The 24,337-nt window shown below is 46.8% G+C and overlaps 1 protein-coding gene and 1 long non-coding RNA gene across 2 annotated transcripts in view; both read right to left on the bottom strand.

The window, feature by feature from the left end:
- Positions 1–16,134, bottom strand: part of LOC119386424 (uncharacterized) — a 52,774-nt gene extending 36,640 nt beyond the window's left edge. Inside the window, exons 1-2 of the long non-coding RNA XR_007416054.1 lie at positions 16,037–16,134; positions 15,117–15,269 (exon numbers count right to left, since the gene is read on the bottom strand). This is a non-coding gene — a long non-coding RNA (uncharacterized LOC119386424). The remainder of the gene's footprint in view (positions 1–15,116; positions 15,270–16,036) is intronic.
- Positions 1–24,337, bottom strand: part of LOC119377827 (cytochrome P450 3A24) — a 161,051-nt gene that overhangs the window by 52,244 nt on the left and 84,470 nt on the right. The window lies entirely within an intron of this gene.

Raw genomic sequence — 24,337 nt, 5'->3', positions numbered from 1 at the left:
GGTTCTGTCCTTCGTGTAACCTGACAGCACAGGTCCATTTTTTTTCTCTTAATGCCACTTAGGATATCGACTGTTCCGGTTTGCTGCATAATCAACGTTCTTTGATCGATAATCTTTGACGATGAATCACTACCAATAGCCGAACTTTCTGTCAATCCAGCGAAAGAGCTCCGTTGACTGCAACATATTGTTAGCAAGAGCAACGATAAATTTTGTTTTGGTAAAATTGTTCCGTCTGATCAGGGGGCAAACCGGGCAATATTACCGAAACTCATTTCCGTTACTGCCACCAACTTGGTCATGAAGGTCATCGAACATTGAGCAGAAGGCCCTAGCTGACTGCTCTCCTGACTTCTGCATTTTGTGGAGACAGACGTCCCTCGCCTGCTGCTCATTCCCAACTCGTTAGAAGCAGACATACAATTTACTGCAGAATACGAGCGTGACATCTGCCTTCCTTTCCTCGACGTTCGCGCACGATGAACCGGAACTGAACTCTTGTTTGCTGTGCAAGGGAAGGCGACCTATACCTGCCGCTGCCGGAATTTTAATTTTTGCTACCCGGCTTGCCACAAGTCATCCCTTGTTACATCCCTCGTGACGCGGGCAACATGAATCGGCTCAACACGTAACCGCTCAAGTGAGGACGAAATGAGGAAGCATAACTGAAGACGATTCGTCACGAGCTATCCAGTAACGGGTAGCCCAAGATGTTTGTTGACAAAATTGAAGCTCGTTTCCTCCATCCCAAGCTATCTCAAGGCAGGTCGTTTGGAAGACGCGCTGGCGTTCCATACGTTCCTACGACACGTGTCAAAGAAGCTTCTACCGCAGAGCTCTTATGCCCGAGGTTTGCCGTGTGTCGTAAATAAAATAATAATCATCATCATGAACCAGCACGCGCTCTCTTCATTCTCTGTTTCATTTTCTTCCTCTCCTGCTTCGCTGCCAAAACACGTGCGCCGATTTGTCTGGCATGGGATGCAATAACTCCAATGGGCGAGAGAACGAGTACAGAGAGAGAGAGAAAGAAAGGGAAGAAAAAGAAAGAAAGATAGAGTGAGAAAGAGAAAGGAAAGATAGAGGGAGAAAGAAAGAAATATAAATAAACAGAGACGAAAAGAAAAAAGAGAGCCAGCATAGTCATGTATAGCATAGTACAGCAAGGGGGGGGGGGGTGAAGAGAGAGGTGAGAGGGTAATAGCCCAGCCAAGCCAGGACCAGCTAAGTGCCCACCAGCTCTGCTGTAACCCAGCCTTGCACGACTTAGTGCAATCTGCGCTAATTTTTAAGCTGCATCTTTCACGATACCATCTTCGAACAGTGCTCACGCCGTTAAACAAACTGCGAAATCAGCTTGTTAATGTGAAAGATCGACTAGACAGCAGGAATTGCCGCGGTGTTGTTTTAAGACACCATGCGCAGACTGCAACTCCAGTTACATTGGCGAAACCGGCAAGTTTACAACAAGATTTAAAAAAAAAACACCTAAGGGGTGCCTCCAACAATAAAAAAGCGTCAAACGCCCTTGCCGAGCAGCCGATAATCAGTCGCCGCGTCGATTGGGAAGACACTGTTACGATAGCTAAGGGGAAGAACCCAATGGCACAACTACCATTGGAATCTTTATTTATTCAAACGACTGACGACGCTATAAACAGGACTCATGGAAATCTGCCTACTAACTACACCCGTTCCCTACGTCGTATATTGAAATAATAAGCCGCCTTACATTGATCAAGGAACCCATGCGGGCACCGAAACGTCTCTGCGTGTTTATTCTTTCTTTTTCACTTTGACTTAGTGAGTTTCCGCTAACTTCTTCGTCAGAATCTTAGTCCATGTGCCCGTGAATTCAATAATAATAATACCGGGGGTTTCACGTGCCCAAACCAGGATGTTATTATGAGGGACGCCGTAGTGAAGGGCTCCAGAAATTTTGGCCACCGGGGGTTTTTTAACGTTCACTTAAATCTAAGTGCACGGGCGTCTAGCATTTTCGCCTCCGTCGAAAGGCGACCGCCACGGCCGGGATCGAACCCGCGACCTGCGGGTAAGCAGCCGATCACCATAATCACTGTACCACTGTGGCGGCCCCGTGAATTCAAGTGCGCCGTGTTTAGCTCTATGTTGGCTATTATAATTCGAAGGACCGAGATGAGTGCGCGAGGAGGTTTCAGGACTTCTGCTCGAATATCTGTGACACTAAACTTATGTATTTTGTAAAAGACTGATGCGTAGTGAAAGGGGCAAAATGGTGGATACATTACCGGTTCAGATAGCCAGGTCGATTCTGCCTACAGAAAACACCTAAACCAACCGACATAGCAACCTGAGTGAGTTAGGTTAGATAAAGCATAATGTAATTTTAATAATTTTACGTGCGAAAATGATAATGACTAGATGACGCCAATGCGGGTTCTTCCCATTTGCTTTGGCCACCTTGGCATCTTTATTGAGCATCGAAAGAAAGGCACACGAGCTTTTTTTTGTATGTCGTCGGGAATCGAACCAGCAACCTCGCATCAACAGCGCGCAACGCCAGAACCACTGAGTGAACACGGCGGGTGAGTCCCACTGGATCTAGTATTTGATAGAGTAAGTCTAAAAGAACCTGGCTTGGCCTCAGTTCGGTGAACCTCAGTCCTTGAAAGGGCAGACCAGCTAACAGCTGGGAAAGGCTCGCAGAAAAAAAAATGTGACATAGAAAACAGAAGCAGGTAGAGTAAGATTGATGGACTAACAACCGAATTTATTCTTGAAAACCGCAACCGCACAGACCAATGACCTATGCGTAGCAACACTGCAACTCAACTCAAGGCAACCCATTACTTCTACAAGCGCCAAGCTATGCCAAAGAAAAGCCAAGTTCTTTGTTTGTTAAAAACACAAACGTTACTCTGACGCATTTGTCACGACCCAGTTTGTAGACATGAAAAGATTCGATAATCTTTCTTCTTCTATGCGTCCTAGCATTTCAAGCTCTTGACATGTCATTCCGGAAAAAAAAGGAAGAAAATATTACCCGACTACTCCAGGGTAGAATCGCATGCTTTCGTTCAAGACCATGTCCAGATAAGCCATTTCCGAGACATTCTTCTGCGTGAACTTGCCCTAAAGAATAGACAAGTGCATGAATTAAGTATACACAAATTTTCCGCTGTTTAGTTTGACGCAAAGAGAACATTTGTTCAAAAGTGACGAACACTGCGTTGGTGCGAAGTTGGAAGACAACAGGGCAATATCTACTTTCTGACGCGGCCGCAACAACAAAATCTACACTTTCGCATTGCTTGCCTTTGGGCGTTGAAAGGCGTTTATGTCACAAAAATTATTTTGATATCGCCCTCCCACACCTTTACAAGACATGTGCTGAGCAATAGAGAACACTTGGCGGCTGTTAAGCCTTCACGTTAACATACTTGCAGTGGGGAACATGAAATCTAGGAAAGCGCAGACAAACACTAAACGTACCACTGCATTTTTCATTAGGGAAAGCAGTAACTTGTGTAAAAATCGCAAAGCATATCAACGTGCTCAACTGAAGAAATCAAGCGTTTCAAAATATAAAAATAAATAGTAAAAAGTGCTACGCAACAGAGGCAGATAACCTTCACTAAAAGTAAAATGTTAGACGTACAAAAAAAAAGAAGAATATTAAAGAAAAGATTATGTTTCTCAGACACGAAGTTCTTTTCTCTTTTTTTTTCTCATTTATTTCAAACAGAACGCGATGCTCAGCATAGGACCGAAGGTGCAGCAATATTTACAAGAAATTGCAAGTCTGTCACACGTTTGCTCTCGTGCTGCTATGCTCGAGGACGCGGGTTTGATTCCCGGTCGGGGCGGCCGCATTTCGATGTGGGCGAAATTCAACAGCAGCAATGTACTTAGATTAAGGCGCACGTTAAGGAAAGCCAGTTGGCCAGAATGATTCCGCGACGTGCGTCACAATCGTATCGTGGTGTTGGTCCATAGCACCCCAGGATTTAATTTTTAACAGTTGAATTTTTTGTATGCGTCGAATATCTGCCTGGCCTTCGTTATTTTTATAGGAATTACGACTTAAACCACTGCGAGACGCCCCGAATGTACGGTATTACCGCTACAATTATTTAGCCTCCCTTGAATGGCGGTGACAATAAGTGGATTACCCCAGTATAGTCTCGTCCCTGCACGCTTCATTCCGTTAGTCCACGAGCTAGATCAGCTCGAGCTTGATTGTTACATAACAGCAGAACAACACAACGCAAAGGTGAAACAAGGACAGAGAAAGCAAGGCAACACAAGCCCTTTCGCTGTGTTGCCACCTTTGTCCCTGTCTCAAGTTTGTGCTCTTTCTCTGCCTTTTAGACCTCCGCGATCGAAGTGGCGACGTGATGCCGTGTTGACGTCTTGTACACTTCTCTTGATATGCCGACAGTATACTGCCGCTTTTTCTGGCAAAAGACCGTACGGCTTACATTTGACAACCCCGTTCGGCTTCCTTGTCCGCGTGTGTACTGTTTACTCATTAATTTATCGAAGTCAATTTGTTTGCGCCCTTAATTCACCAGAAAGTGGCTTACAGCCGCGCAATCTCTGCAGTCCAATGCACGGCAAATGAGTGGCCTTTCGAAGGGTGCTCTCGTATAGCATGCGTAAGAGCCACGAGTAATCATGAAATTTTGTAGCATGCTTCATGGACAAATTAGTAGAAATACTGTCACACGCTGTTTCAGTCGACGCTTAAACTTAAAGCCGCGACAGGCAACCTCGTATGGATACACGAGAGCTAACGCGGATAACAACGATGAAGAGCGCACATAGCTATCCGACTACACAACTTTCCTCCTGCATTAAAGCGGTCAGTGAGGCCGTACGTTAGAAGATGTAGCAATGGTATGCCTTCAAGCGAGAAACAAGGCGATAAATTTTCATATTGCAGCAGCCGTATATGAAAAGACCGATGCGATAGTTATACGGCACAAATGCTTTGTAAGTAGCTTCCCCGCTTCTCTCATTTCGAAATCTAGAAGAAGAACTAATTGCGCGTGATTAGTTCGACCTCAAGAACACCATGCATCTTGCTCAACGTCCGAACTGTTATAAGGCAAGCAAGCTGTTCACTTCAGTGCTCAGTTTTCATTAGAACATTGTGTCGTTAAAAATTTCGTAAGGCAATATTTCCGCCAATCACGGTGCGAGGATATCATTAGCAATTGAAGCCGGCTGAAGAATGAGAAAACGCACTTGCGAATGAGAGGTTTTGTGAATTTGGCCACAGACGTTTTCTTTTGTATCAATTTAATCTTGCGTAACATTTCGCGTATGAACTCATCTCTCTGTTCACAGTGAGGACATCATGCACCAAGAAGAAACGACCTCGACACCGAAAATGTGGTGCACTTTCCTGCTACTTTGCCGCTGTCTAAAAAAGTCACAGTTTCGCCGCAAGGGCGAAGCAATGAATGCGATAGCAAGGAACTAATGCTATACGAAGTGAGGCTCGCCAATGGATACTCTCAGTTTGAACAGCGCTTCTGTTGCAAAGGCGGCCGAAGCAGCGAAGGAAACTAGCGTGCTTCAAGTGTCGAGCTGTGACACTTGATAGTTCGCGCTCATCTTCTGTTTGTTCGTTTAGCGGCGTCCCTGAGCTCGAGTGACATTCGTACGCGCCGTAACATGAGCGCGGACATCAAGGTGAGAGCGTGAAACAGTCCTCTACCCCTCGCCACGAGAAAACCGCGCGAGCAGACAGCGGAAGGGCAAGCTTCTCCCATGCGCAAATATAAGAAGAAGCGAGCGAGCTCGCCGACGACTTTTAAATGCGCCGGTCGGGCTCCTAGCGCCACCTCGCTGGTAATGAATAAACGCCTATTATCGCCTGCTGTCTCTGAGTCCGTCCAGCGCTAAATGGTGTGTATATAACGCTCGCCGTTAGCTACGTGGAGGATCTGCGTTTCGTGGCGTAGTGGATAGCGCCGCTCGCTGCGGAGCAAGAGGTCCCTGATTCGATTCCGCGCTTCGGAAGCATTTTTCTGAATTATACTTCTTTGGGGCCTTTATATATATATACATACTTATACATATACGGTGCATGACGACGGCGACGGCGACGGCAAAATCCAGCCGAGACTGTCCATATAATTGCTATCGCAATAAAAGTAAAAAAGAAAGTAAAAAAAGCGACAAAAAAACGGCTCTTCTCTCTTGCGAGAAGCATTGTGCAGTTTGCGTTGCTGCTAGCCACGAGCTATTGATACGCGTCTGGAAAAGGAAATAACAAAGTGTAGCTTCGCTGTTAGAAGGAAGCGCTGCACTTCGTTCCTTCCTCACTTTTGTTCAGGCATGGCAAAGATATACAGTCCGGGAAAGAACCAACGACGTCGCATTTTGGGGAGTAGGACAGCACGCCCGTCAAAAGTGGTTGTGCCCTTGTCTGAAAAACACTCAACATCCCTCCGCAGTGAACTCCAGCCCGCCGCCACCGCTTGAATCTCCCGCCGTACCAGGGGCGTAGGCAGAAATTTTTTTCGAGGGGGGGGCACCTCCTTGATCTGTAGTGGGGACGAGCAGGCAGATGTGGTCGAGTGTCATTTTCTGCTCTGTATGCTATGGCAAAAAAAAATTTCTGGGGGGGGGGGAGCACGGGCCCGGTGTGCCCTAACGTGACTACGCCCCTGCGCCGTACTGCACATTTGGAAAGCAGGCTGCTTAGTTTTTTCCCACCAGGTCCCCGGCGAGAGAACCTTCGAACGCATAACTTCGGGCTTCTCTGTCGCACTTATAGGGTCTATTCTCGACACCAGCTATACATTTTGGCATGCATCACGAGCACCTTTTGGAGCACTCCTATACTCGACGTTGACGTCCCATCACTTGACATAGAGACTGGCACCAGTGAATATGCCATAGATTTAACAGTACGCCGCCAAACCACCACGATGAACTCCTTGCCCTTGGGTTCCTAATTACCCCAATGTCGAGATGGCGAGAAGCAAGTGTTGCCGAAGCCTGCCTTCACACCAACACCATATTTTCCTGGAATTGGCGGCTTCTGCACAGAAGACAACGCTTCTTGTAAAACGCAGACCTCTTCAACGCCTGCTACACAGGGTCAAATGCGTATGACAATACTTTTCAGCGCAAATGAAACCGTCAACTCAAAGGCCTCATCCAGGTACATCTAGCCATTGGGCGCCATGTGAAGACGCTTCGGACATTTACGGCACATCTCTTGGAGCTCTCGAACTTACTGGCAGCTGATGTTGAACCGCATCGGTTGGCCGCTGAACTTCTGTCTTGCGCGACTGAACAAAATCGCATCGTACCATTTCTTGTGTATGAGGGCATACAGGGAGGCCACATTGCGAACAATATACAGGGTGTTTTTCTAAAATATACAGATTTTTTATAAAAATTCTATGACAGCCAGGCTCCTGTCGTTTTCGCACATGAACTCTGTGTCGAGGTGGAAATACTTTCCCGCAGTTAAAATGACGTTGACGCCACTAAATAACCAAGACCCGTTAATTAACTTCCTAATTGTTAACTTGACAGCAGTTGTGTATATTAGGAAGCTGTAGTACATGATAATTTATGGCATACCAATTTTTTTATAAACCACAAAGGATGCACGTAGTTCGAGATATTCATAATGGAATTTCAAGGGCGAAATGAAAACTGATCACGCCCGGCGCGCACAGAGCGCGGCTGAACACCGGAACGACCCGTGACAGGCAAGTGACGAAATTTGAATGAAGGTGCGCCGAAGCAGAATCTGGTCAGAAAAATCGGCAAGCATTCTGAAATACACAAGTAGCCAGTTTAACGTTTGTGTGCGATGGGTGGTGCTTATCTGTTTCTTTCTTAGGCTATAAAGAGGCGCGAAAAACTTTTTGTCGCCTGTCTGCAAGAGGAAGCGCCGCAATCGCTGCCCCTGAGTTTTATGCTTTCCAGACAAAGAAAAGATTGATATTACCGTTTTGTTGTGCACAGTTCGAAAGAAACGGATAAGCACCAAATACTACGAGCAAAAGTAAGGCGATGAGCGGGCGCATGAAATGGCCTGCAGCTTTTCACGAAAAGATACGGCTGCGCGGCGCGCCTTCATTCAAATTTCGCCACTCCTTTTTGACGGGTTTAGTTCCAGTATGACGTAGCAGAACGGTCGCGCTTCGTGCGCGCCTTGCGCGATCAGTTTCGACTTCGCCATTGAAATTCGATGACGAATATCTCGAACTACGTGTAACTATTTTGATTTCTAAAATATAGGTATGCCATAAATTGGCACGCACTACAACTTTGTAATATAAACACCTGCCCTCAAGTCAATACTTAAAATGTTAATTAATGAGCTTTTGTTAATTAGTCGCAACAGTGTCGTTTTAAGTGCGGCAAAGTATTTCCGCCTCGACGTCGAGTTCGTGCGCGAAAACGACAGGCGCCTAACTGTCACATGATTTTTACAAAAGAATCTCTATTATCTAAACAAAAAATCCTGTGTATTGTTCGGAATCAGAAGTTGTCTGCAATTATCCCTGAGGCAAGACAGCATTTGCTCTCGTCACATTTAGAGGACCCTCACTGCCAAACGCCTAGTTTTCGCCCTAAGCTTCATAACGCGGATGTCCCCCTGCAAAGCACGACTTGCAATTTGCTCTTCGTGCCACCTTTCCGGTCACGAAATCAATGTAGCCATACGTCCCAATTTTGCAAAGCCAATGTGCTATACACGCGGCCTAGTGAAGAGTTATGAGGATCGATGTGTAACGGCGCCTTCATGTGGGAATTGTAAAGACACACAAATGGCGACTCCAGATGCACCATCAAATATATATATATATATATATATATATATATATATATATATATATATATATATATATATTGCCGCGAGTCTTATATTTCATGAGTGTAAGCTTCACCCACAAAGACTCTGGGCAACGCGCTGCGCAGGCCTCGCCGTGATGTGTAGGAAGCTTCGCGATTGTTTTGGAACAATCTGTTAAGATTGCGCGCCGCACGAGAATGTTCCAGCTTTGTCGAGAGATAACGCCGCCACCAGCGATATCGCTGGAAAGTTCGATAGCGCCTGTATAAAAGCCAACGCGCTTGACTGCTTGTCAATTGATCGACGGACGACGCCCTGTTCGCCGCTATCATTGCACAGCGTGTATTGCTGTAGTTCTAGTTCTCATGTTCCCGGCCACAAGTTCGGCCAAATAAACAGTTTCATTCTGCAAACGCCGACTGCTGTCTTCGTCGACGTCACGACCACGTGACATCTGGTGGAGGTGCTGCTTCATGATCCGGACACCACCGCGGAGCGCTGACCCAAGCCCAAGCCGCGAAGAAGACGACTCTAAGGTCAACCCGAATCCTCGAACCAGCCGCCGGCAGAAGGGACTGCAACCAGAGTACGGGCTCCTTCCCGAAAACGCCAGGCAGCCGAAGACCGTCACATCGACCGCCGAGACGATGACTGACGCAGTGCCCCCTACGGCGATCGTGATGCAGCCACCCAGGGAGCCGCCGACGTTCCGTGGTTCGCCATGTGAAGACCCTGAGACTTGGCTCGAGACCTTTGAAAGGGTCTCAACATTTAATAACTGGAACTGCGAGGACAAGCTGCGCCACGTATACTTCTACCTAGAAGACGCCGCGAGGACGTGGTTCGAGAACCGAGAATCCACCCTACAAACATGGGATCTCTTTCGGACGACGTTCCTAAGCACGTTCACGAGCGTGGTCCGCAAGGAACGGGCCGCGGCTATGCTGGAGACCCGTGTGCAGCTGCCCAATGAAAATATTGCCATCTACACGGAAGAGATGAATCGCCTGTTTCGACACGCCGACCCAAGTATGCCCGAAGAGAAGAAAGTGAGGTTCCTCATGCGGGGTGTCAAGCAGGAATTCTTCGCTGGATTGATAAGGAACCCGCCGAAGACGGTCGCTGAATTTGCATCGGAGGCTTCCACGATCGAGAAAACGCTTGAGATGCGAACGTGGCAATACAACCGCAGCTTCTCGGCTACAAGCTACGCCGACGTTCAAGCCCTAGGACCCGCTGACCTGCGTGAGACGATTCGAGCAATCGTGCAAGAGGAGTTGCGAAAAATTCTACCTCCGTCGCAACCTCAAGTAGAGTCCATCGCCGACGTCGTGCGCCAGGAGATCCAGCATTCACTCGGCGCGCCTCAGCTAGCAGAGCCGCAGCCGCAAGCTATTAGCTATGCTGCTGCAGCCCGCCGTCATGCTCTTCCTACACGCCCCCGCCAAGACGCCACAACGCCGCAGTACCGTCGCCAGACGCCGCCGCCGCTACCGACGCCCTACCGACCACCTGTCGGCCAGCGCAACACCCCGAGGAAGACCGATGTCTCGCGTGCCCCCGACAACCGCCCGCTCTGCTACCACTGCGGAGAGGCCGGCCACACGTACCGCCGCTGCCAGTACCGACAGATGGGACTACGCGGATTCGCTATCAACGCGCCGCGCCCGCAGCCAGGCGAACGGCCGCGCGACATCAACGACTACCTCACCGGAACACAGTGGCAAGAACGACGACCTTCCCGCTCGCCGTCGCCCGGCCGCTACATGTCACCGCACCGCCGGCCGTACACTGGCCCAAACCGGGGCCGGTCGCCTAGCCCGTATCCGGAAAACTAAGGGCAGCAACCGATGGAGGTGCGGTTGCTGAACGACGAAATGCTGAAGATCCTCCGCCGTCGACGACGACGCCGCGACGAAGTTGCGAGCCCCCGCCGCACGCCGAACGACGTCCTGAAGACGAAACTTTGCGACCGGAAGCAGACCTGACGACGGAACGCGGAAGCAGCGGTGCAAACCGACGCAGCCGTGACCCGACGCCGCGACGTAACCGCAACGCAAGACGGCGGACTAGCGACCACGACGTTCTGATCGACGGCCACAACGTCACCGCTCTCGTCGATACTGGAGCCGACTATTCCGTCATCAGTGGGCCGTTCGCAGCACAGTTGAAGAAAGTTAGGACTGCTTGGGAAGGCCCCGAGATCCGGACCGCTGGAGGCGATCTGATAACGCCGATTGGTGTCTGCACGGCACGAGTCACCATCAATAACCGGACTTATCCTGCGAGCTTTGTAATTCTACAAAACTGCTCCAGGGATGTGATACTGGGAATGGACTTCCTAAGTGACCACGGCGCCGTCATCGACCTGAGGTCTGAATCGATAACACTGAACTCAGACAAAGCGCTCCCACCCCACGCGATGCCAGGCAACCATGCATTGAATGTGATAGAAGAGCAGGTGACCATTCCGCCGCGCTCCAGCGTCATATTTTCCGTCGGCACCGAAAAACCTGCGAACCTTGAAGGCGTCATCGAGGGCGATCAGCAACTACTCCTGAACCGTCAAATTTGCGTCGCACGAGGTATAGCCGAGCTGCGTGACGGTAAAGCAAAAGTAGTGCTGACAAACTTCAGCCACGAATATAGGCACCTCAACTTCGGTACGACGGTTGCCTACATCGACGAATGTGTAGCCGCCAGCGATGCTTTCGCCCTCTTCGATGCTGCCGAACCTGCTTCGACGAATAGAGGTCCCGAACCGGATTTTGACGTCAACCCAAGCCTTCCGAAGGCCAAACAAGACCAGCTCAAAACCCTGCTCTTGCAATACAAGGACTGTTTCTCGTCGTCATCGCGGGTCCGACAAACGCCCCTTGCGAAGCACCGCATTATAACAGAAGAAAATTCTCGACCACTCCGTCAGAGCCCATACAGAGTTTCTACTCGAGAGCGCGACGCGATAAAGAAACAAGTCGACGAGATGCTATGCGACAACATCATCCAGCCGTCCAAGAGTCCGTGGGCGTCACCCGTGGTGTTAGTGAAGAAGAAGGACGGGGCACTGCGCTTCTGCGTTGATTACCGGCGCCTGAACAAAATCACTAAGAAGGACGTGTACCCCCTCCCACGAATAGACGACACCCTGGATCGACTTCACAACGCGACGCACTTTTCGTCGATGGACCTCAAGACCGGCTACTGGCAAATCGAAGTTTCTGTGGCAATATTTAACGAATTTACATTGCTACAACTTCGGATAGTCAAAACTTCAAACACAGCTGGCGTTGCCCGAACACGAAGCTGCGTTCAGCGAATTAGGCAGTATCGTAATCGTCGGTGAATTTTTTAATGTCATATCTTAAGTAGTCGCTTCAGTCGTTCATCAACACAACATATTCTGCACGTACAAATCCGCTTGACGGGCATTTTTCACTGAATGTTTGACTTGTCACAGGCCCATGAACCGAACTTTAAATGCCTGAAATGAAAAAGAAGCGGGCATAAACAGCTTCATGTGAAATAGCTTCCAGACGACGGCCAACAGTATGTTGTAAATGAACGGGGACCTAAGCCAAGCTCTTAAAAAATATCCTGGGCCGGCGCCAGAGGGGGCTTTGCCCCCCCTGAGACTGTCCGGGAGGGGGGGGGAGGGGGGAGGGGGCAAGCTCCCCAGCCCCCCCCCCGTACTCTCCGCCTATGCAGCTTGAAGTTTGAGAATGCGATGTCAACGCGCCCGTTTCGCTTCGGCTTCGCGAGCCTGCCACTCTGGATAGGCTGGGGCACTGGCTACGTCGACGCGACGCTGGGGAGACGGGCCTCGTTCATAAGCTGCTTCGCATCTAAGGGTACCTTGCATGATTTATGGCGTAGTGGGTACCTTGCATGAATGACGATGATTTATGGCGTAGTGGGTACCTTGCATGAATGACGATGATTTATGGCGAAGTGGGTACCTTGCATGATTTATGGCGTAGTGGGTACCTTGCATGATTTATACTAGAGCACGCGCCGCAGTGAAGCGAGCGCTCTATCGCACGTCCATATGTCATGAAATATACTGAGTATGTGCAGCGCAATGGAACGAAGACAAGAGAAGACACACAAACGACATAGACTGGCGCTGTCTATGTCGTTTGTGTGTTTTCTCTTGTCTTTGTACCATTGCGCTGCACATACTCAGTATATTTCAATACATGTACCAACTCGCCCATCAACGGATCCTTCTTGTCCATATGTCAGGCAAACATTCCTTTCTGCACACCATGCGCGAGCTCTCCGCTCGTGCGAAAACTTCGTTCTCTTCTTTCTTCCGTATATCTAGTGGCACCGTTTTCTCAGGCAAACGTTGCTTTCTGCAAACCATGAGCGAGCTCTCCTTCGTGCCAGCACTTCGTTCTCTTCTTTCTTCCATACAGCTAGTGGCACGCGGGGCACAGGTCACGCCGGGGGGACAGTCCTGGTTCATAAGCTGCTTCGCATCTAAAACTGAAGAGGTTCACGAAGAAATCCGAGAGGCGCCTCCATGTCCCTCTTCTGATCGCATTGTGCGCGGCGGCGAACGCAAATAGAAACTGCACAGGAAGGATCAATGGAGTGTGCTCGAATAACAAAAATTTGCAACAGGGCCTGGTACACTATCGAGAAGAATCAACTTAGCTGCAAAGGTAAGTTCCCTTCAACACCGACAATGTCACTTACTCTGTGAGGAAGGTCGGTGTAAGCTTCTTCGATGGTGTACACACGAAACAGAGACGCAGACGAACGTTGACTTCCGTGCGATATTTATTATTGGACACATTCAAATATATGCAAAGCGAAAAGCGGCTGTTGTCTCGAAGAAGCCTGATAAAGCTAAGGCCGTGTTGTTGCCGTTGCGATGTACACCCTCGAAGATTCCTCACTAACAAGCCTGAGCAACCACTTTGCTGGGTATAAATATTCAAAAACAAATGACGCCTGCTGACACCACAGTAAAACAAGGCACCAACAAAGGAATCAAGACACGTAAAAGCAGCGAGTGTGGTGTGATACACTTCAAGAAATGTGCGAAATGCGGCAAATAGGTTGTACTTCAGTTCCCTGCGAGAAATAATTCAGTGAATTCAAGTAATATTAGGTTCACCAGAGACCCAAGAAACCTCCGAGTTGAATGAACCAGCAATACAGCAAAACTAAGGAAAGAGAATCTTTATTGGTCCCAAAATACTGTCAGTATATTATTAAAAAATAGTCTGTGATCTCTGGCTGTTCCCACTTGAAGAATATCGCTGCTCAAAGATTTGCGTCCTGTAAATGTACCCAAACGCTTTTCCCACTGTACTTCCTGCATCAAAAAAAGGAAGAAAAAAGACACTCAGACATTAATATCGTGGGTTCCTCATTCACTCATCATTCGTATTATTCCACATCATCTAACAAATCTCGCCTTGCGAGCAGGAAACAATCAGAATTGTAATTTATGAATTGTTTGAAGCTTTGTTTGTTGTACACACACTGTTTTTGTAAGAAAAGAAAATAAGGCGCGCAAACAAAGACAAAAGAGAACAAAACAACAAAAACGCCATTTATGTTGTCTTGTTCTATTCTCTTGTGTCTTTGTTCGCAAGCCTTACCGTCTTTTATGACGAATCCTTATAAACTCGCTGAGATTTCTGCCGCATTTCTAATTGTGACGCAGGTGATTTGCTATTTTCCTGGTAGTTTCACATGTTGTGAAAACATATAAAGCATAACCTGTGTTGCAGATCGTAGTGTTTCATGTGCAACTGTATGCAAATCGCTCTGTGCCATGCGCCCAACGCTGTATTTTACTTACGTACACTGCATTTCTGACTGCCGTTCTTGTGTTACATTGTTACTACGATTCAAATCGGGTGTTTTTCTTCGTATTTAATTCCAGCGCCATGACAAAGACGAAACTATATGTGTTGTCAAAAATAATTAGAAACAAAAGTAAACACCGACGAGCAATGTGCGCTGAAAAGAAGGAACCATGTACTAATTTTCTTTTGGTTACAGAATCACGCCATTGTACCGCTCAACACGTGGCCTACAAGAATAATGGCCTTGCGATTGCGTTTTCGCTTTCGCAAGTGTTGCGAAGCTGTAGACGAGACTTAATGATTAGCAAAATCACCACGTCCTTGATTTGCTACATGCCACGAAAAGGTCATAGCTGAAGACTATCTTGTAGGACGTGGAAAACCAAGAGGTATTGGACCTCAGAAATTGTTGCTGACAATTTATCAGAAGCAACAATGCACAATGCATGCAGAAATAAAAAGAAGCAAGCTCTTACCTGAGTAAATGAATCAGTGGAATGCCCGTATGAACCCTTGTTCGATGGAATACTCGTCACATCTTAAAAGGCATAGGTGATAGCCGTTGGCCTCACAGAGGATAACTTCATTGACAATTGTTTCTGACTAGATTGCAGGGCCTTGAAATATTTCTACGCGTGAAAACAAATAAGAAAGACAGAAACAGCAGGTCACGGGGTGTTGCTAAATCGTAGACAAGCTAATGAACAACATTAGTAACAAGAATGCGAAAGCCGTTACTCCGCGCTGCGTCGTAATACAGTAAAAGGTGCGCATAACTGTGTTGTTTGATATGACCAGACGATCTCTGAATATTGTCTGAAAACAGTGCATTTGCTTAGTCAACTGTATGCAAATCGCGCTATGCCATTTACCCAAAGTTGTGTCTAACTTATCACTTGCATTTCTGGCTGCTGCTCTTGTGATATTGTGGCGATAGGATTCCATTCAAGTGTGTTTCTTCGTATTCAGTTCCAGCCCCATGGGCAATAAGGACAATATATGTACTGACAAAAATAATAAGACAAAAAAAAACGACGACGAAAACCGTGCAAGCAACAGAAGGCACCATGCCCTTTCCTTTGGGTTCCCGCCCCTAAAAGCAAAAAAAAAAAGAAACAAAAGAAACAAGAGCGGGCTCGGAATTGCGCCATGAGCAGTGAGCACGTGGAGGGAGCAGCTTCGGAAGAGGTTGGATTGTGGACTCTAGGCACGCTCCCTACTAAGTTTTTTTTTTTTTTCGCTCCTTGGCTAGATGCCAGTGAACAAGTCAAAGCTGAAAGCTAACTTGCAGCACGTGAAAAGCCAAGAGGTATTGGACCTGAGAAAGAGTTCCTAGCAATTTATCTGTAGCAAATATTCACAATACATGGGGAAATTAAAAAAAGTGAGCTCTTACCTGTATCAGTGAACCTGTAGTACTGCCCTAATGAAGCATTAACTCTTCAATACAGTTGACACTTGTTGGTTACGATGTGAAATGGCCGTGCACTATTTCTAGGAAGCTAAAAAATAAGAGAAGTACAGCAGGTCGCGAGGTGTTGATAAAATTTAAACATGGAAATGAACAACATTAGAGACAGCAATGAGAAAGCTATTGCTCCGCGCTGCATCAGAAGATACTAAGACTTGTAGCAAAGTTGCGCATAACTTTGCGTTATCTAATATACACACGAAATTCATTAATTAGTTTCTCATGATACTGTCTGAAAACAGTGCACTTGCTTAGTCAACTGAAATGAAACAGAGCTAGAAAGGACCAGAAAGAATTACTCATGTAAAGCGATGCTGCAACACTTTTTGGACATTGTCGGAAAGAATCCAAGAACGATAAGGTGTTGATGTAGTTGTTAAGCATTCGTCACGCAAGAGGGGGGGGGGGGGGGGGCGTTCAAGCTCGTACACAGTTGAAGAGAACGGCGTTTGCTTTGTCTCGTTCGCTTCCGCTGTGTTCGTGCTTACATGCCCGCCCCTTTTTCGTGATTATTAATAAAACGCCGCCAAACTAGTGAATATTGCTGTAAAAGTCCGAGCCAAATATCACTCTGCATGCAGCAGAGAAATTGAAATTTCGTATCAAAGGCAGCAAAAAAAAAAAAAAAACCTTTCTATTCCTTTGGCAAACTACGCTGCTGGCGGGACTGCCACGGGCACTGGCTATTTTCGTGATCGCGAAAGTATCCTCTGTAATACCTTTTTTGTATGTTTCAAGATAAATGAATGAAGAGTTATGTTTATGTTAAATGGAAATGTTAGGTTTAATTAGACTGATACATTATCTTTTTAGGAAGCTATCACCGCTCACTGAGCGCCACTAAATGATTTTGTTGTGTCAAAAAACTGCCACCGAGAGTTCCTGGTGCCACCGTTCAATTTGAATCAGCCGCACAAAAAAAAAAAAAAAAAGAAACGAGGAGCTGATGTCACCACCTGTCCTACTGCATTCAGTGAGTCAGCGGGTCCGAGAGGAAGCGCTACAGTTTGCGGCTTTCACTATCCTTGTTGTGATGACGTGCAGGGGCGTAGCCAAGGGGGGGGTTGGGGGGTTCAAACCCCCCCCCCCGAAATTTTTCATTTTGCTTGCGTATATATACACGCACACATACAAACGCACGAACGAGCATACATAAAGTATGGTTGAACCCCCCCCCCGAAAAAAATTTCTGGCTACGCCCCTGATGACGTGGATCATTTGGGCACCCAACGGCGTCATATGAAGCCTCCATTTCGCCGCTGACAAGTGGTAACTAAAATTGACACTGAGCTTCCGTGACACAGCACCGACAGCCCTGCACAACTCAAAATGAAAACATTGCCATTAACCATGCGAGAGTGCAAGCTCGGTCAGCTCTGCTGACCGAAATCAAAACCTCCTGTGCGGTCAGCTCGAGTGCTGTGCGTAAGATGCCATAACTAACTCTCACATACTGCGTATTGTTTTATTACATGCGAAGCATTTCTTAGCGAACCTTTGGCAGTTTAAGCGTTTCTGTCTGTCTGTCTGTCTGTCTAGCCGCCTACGTCTGGGTGCTCTCGTGATCGCCTTCTTAAGTTTGTGTAGACCAAAATTGGCATGGGAGGGTAAGAGGATTTGACGATTATGACGGTCGGGTCATGACATGCATAACGTGAAAATCCTGTCGCGTACGTCGTCAAACCCTTTCCTCCAGACACGTGTGGCACATACCCGTTTACCATGGACCGCAGTGTACGGGTAAGCGCCACAGGTGATTGACAGTTTATATCGACCCAGGAACGGCGAGAACAGACATTGGTAATTTAAATGAGAGAGCGTTAAGAAAAATTGATATCGGCAGCGTAGACCCGAGGAATGGAAAGAATAAGAATTAGGATCCCAGCAGGATTCGACCCAAGCATTCCACATGACAATCAGGTATTCTACCACGGAGTCACGCCAGGTCTATAAACGGGTTTGGAAAAACAACCTATGCAGGCGTAATGTTGGCGCAACGTCAGTTGCGTTTGTGGTGCCGGCTATCTAATTTTACAGGAAAGCAATAAACACTACATAAGAAATCCTACGATACAGGCGTCATATCAGATTAACGTCTGTGGTTCCAGTGTTGGCTCCGCTTTTTAGCAGTTTAATAAACATTACATTTGTATTCCTACACTCTTAAAAAAAAAGAGAGTCAAAAGGGAGTCACGTCTGCTTGACTCTCTTTGTGGCAGCCGATGACCACCTTTTTTTCTAAGGGGAGTCGCAATGCTCTGGTCGACGCTCCTGAATGAAATAGATGACTCCCTTGCTCCAAGGGAGTCAGTGATGGTTCTGCATATACAGGGTGGGGTTTTTTTAAAAGAAAGCTTCACTGGCTGCGACCAAGATACAGTTCGCTGCTTTAGCTTGTGGTATACAGAAAACTTTTGGTTGAGAATATATAGCATGGGATCGTAAAATGTGGAATTACGCACGTATTGTGTTATGGCTTCAGTTACGATATTGCTGAAACAGCGCGTCGAAAACGTCTACAAGTAAACAGGGTTCTTAAAAAGTGTTGCCCCCAAGCGAAACATTGAGAGTTATGACAACGTTTAACAATGGGAGCGCTGACAAATTTGCGAATCTTCGCACGTTTGCAAGCGAGGTTTGTAGATTCCTACGACAGCATGTATGGCAGAAAACATACGCTTATTAGTGAAATGGACGTGCATGGTGTTGAACGCACTGGCGATCGGGAACACATCTAACTCGACAGCCGTAAGAACATGTGCCGCAAAGCTGGCATGATAACCGCACAGACCGGTTATCAAGGTGACGCTTTACCGCGTCTCCTAAAGAGCGACAATACTACCAGAATTATAGCGCGCGTGGTCATCATTTCTGCCCGCCACAGCTAAACTATATCTTCACGATAATCCGCGCGGGCCACCAAATCGCTCAGCAAACGTTGAGCACAGCTAGGCACGCACACACGGCCTCACCGCACTCTCCCTAGCCCCTAGAGCAGGGGATGCACGTTCACCTGCGCACCCTCCCACCGTACAGCCCTTACAGACACACACAGGGCACGCTTCGCCTCCTCCACCCTGATATATTCAATAGAGCTTTAACTATGCATGGATGTGTGTTCTATAGCACCAAAACAAAACCGAAACCATGTAGGCGTTCGTGGAGGCTACTTTAATCCAAAGCCGAAGCCATCAATACGAGACAGCCATTTTGGCCTGGCGTCGTTAGACGGCATTGTTCGTGATCCGTCTCGTTGTGGTCGTTCTTTAGTCCGCCAGAATAATCTGTGTCGTCAGGCGTCATTGCAAGTGATTGTTTTGCGTGACTTTCTTCGTGCTATGCATTCGTGGCGTAGTATCGTATCGTCGGCTCGCTGTTGCCGTGTCTGGCTGATCGTTTTGCGTGACTTTCCTTCCGTGCTATGCATTCGTGGCGTAGTATCGTGTCGTCGGCTCACGCTTGCCGTGACTGGCTGAAGCAGTGTCACTCAGTGTTTGGGAAAAACAGCCTCCGGACGGAGAAGTCCCTGCAGTAAGCTTCGTTTCGTCGTGAACTTGCCTGAGCAAGATGGCAGCGCATGACGGATCCCAGTGGCACCGACAGACGAAGCCTGTGGACGACGCTCCTACGGTCGTTATAGATTTCAGGTGAGTTCTGCCGGCTTCTGCCTACAACTCTTTTATTCGCTTCACACGTAGCTTTGCCACTTGTCTTTCTGATGTTCCAGTTGCACGGATTTTGCTATCATGTTTCAATGGCTTGGCATCGACGAAAACCGCACTGGACTATCCAGTAGCGGGTTAAACGCAGTGGTGGGCGCCAATATCGTGTTCAGGGGCGTAGCCAAGGGGGGGTTGGGGGGGTTCAAACCTCCCCTCCCCCCCGTAATTTTTCAGTTTTGCTTGGGTATATAGGCACGCACTCATACAAACGCACGCACGAACATACATAAGTATGGTTGAACCCCCCCCCCCCCCCCCCGAAAAAAATTTCTGGCTACGCCCCTGATCGTGTTTCCTTATTCCATACATGCCAGAAAAACATGAAATTGCGAGTTGAAATCTCGGTTGCAAGTCGAGTGTGGTGACACGTAGAGCAACGTTGCACCGATATATATTTCAAGGGTAAGTAAGATCAGCTGATCAAAATCAATCTAATGCACCCGGCCCGAACATGCCTGATATCCAGATCATGATTTTGGCTCGTGAAACTCTAGAATTTAGTGTTTCTTTCCTTTGCTACCCAGACGTTGAAACACGTTTAACACGTATTTATTCGCTGCATATTCGAATTTCTCGCCGTGTTTGCTTGTTTGTGTGTGTGTGTGTGTGTGTGTGTGTGTGTGTGTGTGTGTGTGTGTGTGCGTGCGTGCGTGCGTGCGTGCGTAACTGCTATAAAACTTTGATGCAATAGCTTTTGTAGCACGGTTTCATTTAATTAAACAGTGGTGACTTGATCTTATGATGCTAAAAATTATCATGCAACAAAGGTAAATGTGAGTTCACTTCAAAGTTGCAGTTTTTTTTTTCCACAAACTGCATACGAGCATAACCTCATCCTCCTGTGATACTTGCTTTGTCTAATGTGGTGTGGTGCTAGTACCTAATAGTAAACACAACACCGGCTGGTAATAATGGCAGTAAACATACTGCTCAAACGCTGTGTTGCGCGGATATTGGATGCCTTTGTTATACCAGCCGTGGTTCAGTTCGTTATTATTTTCAACACAAAGATACAGTCTACAGTGATGTTGTGGGCAGTGGACAAAAATCCTTTAAAATGGACTTGGAAGCGTTACGCTGCGAAGCCCAAGGACGCGGGTTCTATTCCTGACCCCGGCAGCTGCATTTAGAAGGGGGCGAGATACAGAAACTCCCATGCCCTCTGATTTGTGCACGTTGAACTCCAGGTAGTTGAAATTAATCCGTGATCTCCCACTATGTAGCACCGCTTAATCGCATTGTGCTTTTCGCTCATAAATCTCTAGCAATTATTACTTCGTCATTATACCTCGAAACACTCGCTGTATCCTATTTGAATTCTATTCGCCATAGTCTGCAATGAATATTTAGCACTTTTTACAGCAGGGCACCTCATTGACATTCTTTTACAATGCACCTTAATTGTCCCAATTCGTGCCATAATCAGCTGTTGTTTTTAATATGTATATAAGTCACTTCAGCACTGTTCCTTTTTGTTTGACCGCTTCTCATCACCTCAGTTGTTTGAGGTTTGAGGTGATGTTTGTGCTGCCACAGTTTGCCCGAGTTTGCTCCAACCCTCTATACTGGTCAACGCTGGCTGGTGGGTTGTCCTTCCAGACAAACGGAAAAACGAGACCTTTGCCTGTTGATATAGATCTGAAGAAAAAATGGCACATTAGGCCTTTAGAATAGCTGCACCTTCGTGCAGCTGTTCTGAAGTCAGGCACTAGAAGGGCACGCTCACAATGATGCGACAGAAAGAAGGCAGTGAAGGCAAGCCTAGTCTTGTCGTACATTCGCCATATTTCGTGTAGCTGTATACACATTTTGCCGTTTTCTTCGTTAAACTAATAATATTTGGCGTTTAACATCCCAAAACTACGATATGATTGAGAGACGCCGTAGTAGAGGGCTCTGGAAATTTCGACTACCTGGGGTTCTTTAACGTGCAGCTAAATCTAAGTACACAGGCCTCAAACATTTTCGCCTCCAACGAAAATGCAGCCGCCGAGGCCGGGACTCGATCCCGCGACCTACAGGACTTCGTTAAAATACTGCTAGTCTAGTGGTTATGGTGCTCTACTGCTGACCCGCAGGTTGCGGGATCGAATCCTGGCCGCCGCGGCCGCATTTTCGATGGAGGCGAAAATGTTTGAGGCCCGTGTACTTAGATTTAGCTGCACGTTAAAGAACCCCAGGTAGTCGAAACTTCCGAAGCCCTCCACTACGGCGTCTCTCATAATCTTATCGTGGTTTTGGGAAGTCAAACCCCAACAATTATTATTATTATTAAAATACTGCTGCCATGCTATACAGGGTGATTTTTTTTCAGACAGTACATATCTTTTATAAAAAAATTCTATGACAGTCACGCTCCAGTAGTACTCTAGTTCGAGGCGGAAATATTCTGCCGCAACAAAAGAATGCGTTGACGGGACTAATTAACAAAAACCCGTTAACTAATTTTTATTTATTGACTTGAGGGCAGTTGTTTATATTAGAAATTTGTAGTGCGTGCCACTTTATGGTATACCCATTTTTCAGAAATCATGAAAGTTTTACGTAACTCGAGATATTTATTGTGAAATTTTAAGGGCTAAATCAAAACTGATCGTGTCCAGCACAAGAAAACGCGGTTTTTCTGTTACGTCAGACCGGAGCTGCCCGCGACAAGGGAGTGACGAAATTTGAATGAAGGCGCGTCGTGGTCGTGCCTTTTCGTGAAAACTGGCAAGTCATCTAACTTGCGTCAGCGGTTCGCCTTACCTTTGCATGTGGCGTTTGGTGCTCATTTGTTTCTTTCGAGATGCGCGCATCCGAAACGGCAGTAATATCAACCTTTTCTTTCTATGTTTACAGATAAGTACCACACATCGCACCCAAATAATAAGCTGTTTACTTGTGTATTTCTAATTGCTTGCAGATTTTCCTGATCACATTCTGCTTCGGCCCACCTTCATTAAACTATCATCACCTTCTTTTCACGTGTAGATCCGAGCTTACGTAACAGAGAAGCGACGTTTCCTGCACGTCAGGCGCTATCAGTTTCGATTTCGTCCTTGAAATTCAAGGATGAATATCACGAATTACGTGTAACTTTCGCGATTAAAAAAAAATGTGTATGCCATAAATTGGCACGCAATACAACTTTCTAATATAAACAACTACCTCCAGGTCAGGAATTAAAAGTTAATTAATGAGTTTGTGTTAATTAATCTCTTCATTACCATTTTAGTTGCAGCAAACTATTTCCTTCTTGACATAGAGTGTGTGCGCGAAAACATCTTGAGCGTGACTATTATACAATTTTGATAAGAAATATGCGTTCTCTAAAAAAACATCCTAATTGTACGGAGGTCATGCAGCGGAAACAGTTGCAGCTGGCTAAGGGAGTAACAGACCTCGAAGTACAGCAAAGTTAATGAGTATCCTGGTTTGTTCATTGCCATGACTCTTCATGGAACCTGGTGTGTGAGCGCTGCCCTTGTCAGATTAAAAGGTGATCGATCTGTCTGTCATCATGTGTTTATTTTTGTGCACATGACTATTTCAGGTTGCTTCAAGACTGCACATTGAAGCTCTACAGCTGCATTTGACCAGGAAGCCTCCTTGGAAACTTCGTGTCTCGAGGTAGTCAAGACGTGTCCAAGAATTCGGAATAGCCACGCTTAAGGTCTGGCCGTGAGTGGTCTCGAATCAGTGCAACCTGCTGTCCTTTTCGCCAGAATGCCACCTGACCCTGACATGGTCTGGGAACACGACACTGCCAAGCTCATGCACGCAAGCTGTGTCACCTATTGGGGTCCTGTATCTCAGATGACTACATGAGAATCCTGTACTACATGAGAACTACCATGTTGCATGTTTTGTGCTGTATGCCACATAAAATATGTAATGGATGTCGCAAAGAAGTGCTTGATGGCTGGCCATTGATTCCTATTCATAAAAACTGACTGCTGGCTATGCTAATGTTTTTGCCAGGTCTAGTATATTGCCGCATTTGACAGTAATGAACGATGTTAGCGAAACTATTGCTTTTCATATCTCACTCATTCTGACAGTAATGTGTCTCGCTGTATTTCTGGACGGTGTTTCTGTATTTCAGTTCTGTACAGAACTCTCCATACCACCGCTAAATATATATATTTATATATATCATACCTTATATATATATAGGGTACTTGACAGACGACGTACGTTTTAGCATTAGCATAGTGCTAAAACGTACGTCGTGTGTCAAATGCCTTCCTACAGTATCAGGACCTCCGTGATCTTTCTGTAGCTCTTATATTTAAGGGTCATTCCATGCCAAGTGTCCCAGACGTGGCGCTCGCACATCGCAGATTTTGCTGATAAAATTTGTGCCCTTTTCCTGTGCCACATGGAGTATTGTGGCAAAACATTCTTGCTCGAAAAAATTTTGACGGTCCTGGCACCCCCTCGAATTTCGTTCGTTTATTAAACTGTACCTAATAGAAAAAAATGGGTAAAAATCTACTTTGGGTGTTGAGTTCCTAAACTG

This window comes from Rhipicephalus sanguineus, chromosome 1 (assembly GCF_013339695.2).
Source record: "Rhipicephalus sanguineus isolate Rsan-2018 chromosome 1, BIME_Rsan_1.4, whole genome shotgun sequence".
In the NCBI taxonomy this organism is placed as follows: domain Eukaryota; kingdom Metazoa; phylum Arthropoda; class Arachnida; order Ixodida; family Ixodidae; genus Rhipicephalus; species Rhipicephalus sanguineus.
Note: the sequence above shows the minus strand (reverse complement) of the source record. Positions and strands in the feature narration are given on the sequence as shown.